The following is a 4,471-nucleotide window of genomic DNA, read 5'->3' as shown; positions in this document are numbered from 1 at the left end:
AATTGCTTGAGTTACCTAGGGTTGAGGTGGGATGTAAGCTCTCTCTTTCATCCCTTCCGGAGGTAGAAGCTTCTTCTCCTTGCTCCGAACTTGAAGAGGAACTCTCCTCCTCTTCTTTTTTAGATGTTGAGTAGCCCTCAACTTCTAAATCCATCCCTCCATGATGTGAACTCCTTGGCTCACTTGACTCCTCTTCATGGCTTGAAGTGGAGTTCCCCTCATGGAACTTAGCCAAGTTGTTCCACAACTCCTTGGCATTGTTGTATCCACCTATCTTACATAGAATGTCATTAGGTAATAAGAATTCAAATACTTTCATTACCTCATCGTTGATTGTGGAATGGTGGATTTGTTCCCTTGTCCACTTCTTCTTCTCGAGTGGTTTTCCTTCCTTATCCATTGGAGGCTTGAAACCTAATTGAACACAACTCCAATTTTCAAGGTTAGTCATAAGAAAATACCTCATTCTTACCTTCCAATACGCGAAGTCGTCACGGTCATAGAAAGGTGGAATGGTGATGTCTTCTCCGAGTTGATCCATCTCTAGCTTGTGCTCCCTCGGGTGTTAATCCGGCGAAGAGCGACCTGGCTCTGATACCACTTGTTAGGATCGATGGATTGCGGCTAGAGAGGGGGGGTGTGAATAGCCGACCCCAAATCTTCGTTTCTTTCTACAAGTTGACGTTAGCGCAACGAAAAATAAAATAAAGAAACAAAGACAAGAAGATCAAACCTCAACACGCAGCGATGTAACGAGGTTCGGAGATATACTCCTACTCCTCGGCGTGTCCGTAAGGTGGACGAAGCCTATCAATCCGTCGGTGGATGAGACCCCAGAAACCCGGCTAGTAATCACTCCTTCTGGGTGGAGAAACCTCGCCACAATAGCTTGCAACAGCAATATGGAAATACAAAGAAGAGCAAGAACAAAATACACAATGAATGTACAAATACTCGCTTGCCTTCTCGTCGACTGAAGTCCCGGATGAAGCACCAACTTCACGGACGAATGCCAACAAGCAACTCAGTCAAAGAAGCTCACCCGAAGCTTCGGAGCTCAGCAAAGCTCAAGAGCACAGCTTTCAGAAGAACAGCAGCTCAGTTCAGAGGAGGAAGAAGAAGTAAGAAGTAGCAGCCCTCGATCTCCTTTTATAACCTCTGATATCCTGAGCTAACCTGCGAACCTGCAAGCAAAAAGGCCAGAACACAGAAGCTCGAAATAACCTAGCCGTTGAGTCACAATGGCTAGTCCTGGACCGATCAGGCTCCACCCTGATCGGTCCAGGGTTCTTCTGATCGGTCATGGAGACCGATCAGGCTCTGTGCAGATCGATCCCCAGACCGATCAGAATGCTTTCACAGAGAGTTGCCCAACTCTCTTTGCGTACCCTGATCGGTCCCGGGGACCGATCAGGCTTCCTGCTGATCGGTCCCCAGACCGATCAGTAAGCTCACAGGGGCACACTAATCGCTTTCTGATCAGTCTCCAGACCGATCAGGAAACCACAGTATCAGTGGATCGGTCACCAGACCGATCCAGGTCTTGGTTTTTGCCCAAATCAAGTTCAAACCAATATCCGGTCAACCTTGACCTCTTGGTACATCATGCTTAGCATCCGGTCACTCCCTTGACCTGCTAAGACTCCCCACCAAGTGTCCGGTCAATCCCTTTGACCCACTTGGACTTTTCTCTTCGTGTCAAGTATCCGGTCACTCCCTTGACCTACTTGACCTTCTCAACACCAGATGTCCGATCACCCTTGATCCATCTGGATTTTCCCTGGCTTCACTCACGCGGACTTTCACCTAGCTTCACTCACTAGGATTTTCACCGCGCTTCACTCACCAGGACTTCACTCAAGGATTTCCATGCCCGGCTTCACTCACAGGACTTTCCCATCTGTCCGATCACCCAGGACTTTCCACCTGCTTGGCTTCACTCACGGGACTTTCACCTAGCTTCACTCACTAGGGTTTTCACAACCGCCTCGGCTTCACTCACTAGGACTTTCCCAGCTGCCTGGCTTTCTATCCGTCTGGCTTCACTCACGGGACTTTCCACATCCGGTCCAGAGAACGAGCTACCGAGCCCTCTCTGACCACAGTTCGGGGAACGAGCTACCGAGCCCTCTCCGACTTCCATCCGGTCCAGAGAACGAGCTCCCGAGCCCTCTCTGACCACAGTCCGGAGAACGAGCTACCGAGCCCTCTCCGACTTCCCATGTGCCAAGCTTCCATACTTGGACTTCTCCGTGCCAAGTCTCCATACTTGGACTTTTCCCGTGCCAAGCTCCCTGCTTGGACTTTTCACCATGCCAAACTCCCTGCTTGGACTTTTCACCATGCCAAACTCCCTGCTTGGACTTTTCCCGTGCCAAGCTCCCTGCTTGGACTTTTCCGAGTCAGGTCAACTCACCTCGGGTCAACCAGGTCAACCTTGACCACGGGTTGCACCCACAATCTCCCAAGCTTGTATCCTTGTAAAACATCAAGATACAACTTTTCTGTTCACGTCAAACATTGTCAAACATAACTCGTCAAACATCAAAACACAACTCGAGTCAAGTCAACTCGAGTCTGGTCAACCAGGTCAACCTTGACCTAAGGTTGCACCAACAGTTTTATCTACAATAGATACAAGTGAGATGTTAGGATGATGGACAAAACTCAATATGTTGATTTAGTGCATTCTTTTGAGTTTTAAATTCATCAAAACACATAGTTATGTGTGTTTCCCTTCATTGGGAAAGCTAATGTACAAGTCATGTGCATTAAGCCCAAGGAATATGGTGGGATATTGGTTTTGAAAATGTTTTTAAAATAAGTTTGGAAAACCTTGGTGAAGGCTATCTTTTGATAGTAATCACCATTGAATAATTAGACACGAACTTGAAGAAAACACTAAAGTTTTTACAAGTTCTCAAGTTTGTGTAAATCTTTGAAAATATGATGTATTTTCATAGAAAACCATTTTTCCATGATAAATCATACCCTAAATAATGTCTACACAAATTTTTACGATTTTTGGAATTTTGTAGAATTTTCTAGGGGTTTCTGAAGTTGACTGAAATGAAATTTCAGCAACTATCAGAGCTCCGATCGATCCATGGATCGATTGGAGTGTCTGAATCGATCAGTGGATCGATTCAGAAGGCAATTCTAGCGAGCAGAAGCTCGCTGGATCGATCAGCCGATCGATCCAAGAAGACTGAATCGATCAGTGGATCGATTCAGCAGTGTCACGCCCCGGAGGAGTCCCTGTCCGAGAAAATTTCGACAGCATCTCCCCTGTACGGCGGACAATCTGAAACTTTTCTACATCCTCAATACCTCAGCCACATGCGGCTGGAATAATAACATGTAAATAAATAAACATTCACCACGCAGTATTATCATATTCAGCCTCTGGCTGACACAACCACGCAGTTTAATAATTAACAACTACATCAATATACCAAGACTCGAAAACAACCCTACTCAACTACACTCGTAAAACTCAAATCCGATGAACTCACCTCTTCTGCCGACCAAGCAGGCATGTAGTAGGATAAATCCAAATCATACCAAAAATCCATCGACATCACAAAATCCATACAATGTCTATACCATATCCAAATCCTCAAATAGAATAAGTCCAACACAGTCTAAATAAGAAACCAAAAGACAAATACAGCTTGGGGTCTGCAGGGGACTAACGACTGGAACTCTCTCCTGACAGCATCAACCTGAAAAATAACAACAATGGAGGCGGGGTGAGTCCAACACTCAGCAGGTACAACTGATATACAAAGTAGGGAAACAACACCTAGCACTAATCATGCGTACAGTCTCTTGATAAGAAAGATAAAAAAAAAATGCATCTGAAGTAAACAGGAGAATACTGTACTAACCAGGTCCTGAGTATAAGGTCAAACAGTCCGAGGGATAAGGAAATCCTGTATGCATGTCAAACATAGGTATCCAAATAATATGCAGCATATAAATGCAGCAAACACAAACACAAGCAATAAATGCATCATGCATATGATGCCAATGATGCGTCCTGGTCACCCCTGGCGCCAGTCGATCATCTCACATAATAGTGAGGCCGAGTGGGTAGGGCTGTGACAACCGTGCACTCTGTCGTCACTACTCCTGATGAGTGACCGAGTGGACGGGATGCTGTCGGAGTACACATATCCTCCTACCCCAAATCATAAATGGGGGAGCGCAATGCTCTCAACTCCCGGTACACGATGACGGGGAGGAATCCCTGCCAGATAACACGTTGTGTCACACTACCCATGAGTGGACCAACGGTGCCTAACAGAGTCCCTGCTGTAACACACTCTGCCTGAATCGACCACTAACCCATGAGTGGTGGTGTGTGTAGATCCATGTAACTGGCGATGTGCTCAACAATAATGGATAGGACTATCGCACAGCATGCAATCATGCAAATGGTGCATGGCACTATCCACAGAATATCCTG

The sequence above is a fragment of the Zingiber officinale genome, chromosome 5A, assembly GCF_018446385.1.
Source record: "Zingiber officinale cultivar Zhangliang chromosome 5A, Zo_v1.1, whole genome shotgun sequence".
NCBI classification, from domain to species: Eukaryota; Viridiplantae; Streptophyta; class Magnoliopsida; order Zingiberales; family Zingiberaceae; genus Zingiber; species Zingiber officinale.
This window is presented reverse-complemented; position numbering follows the sequence as displayed.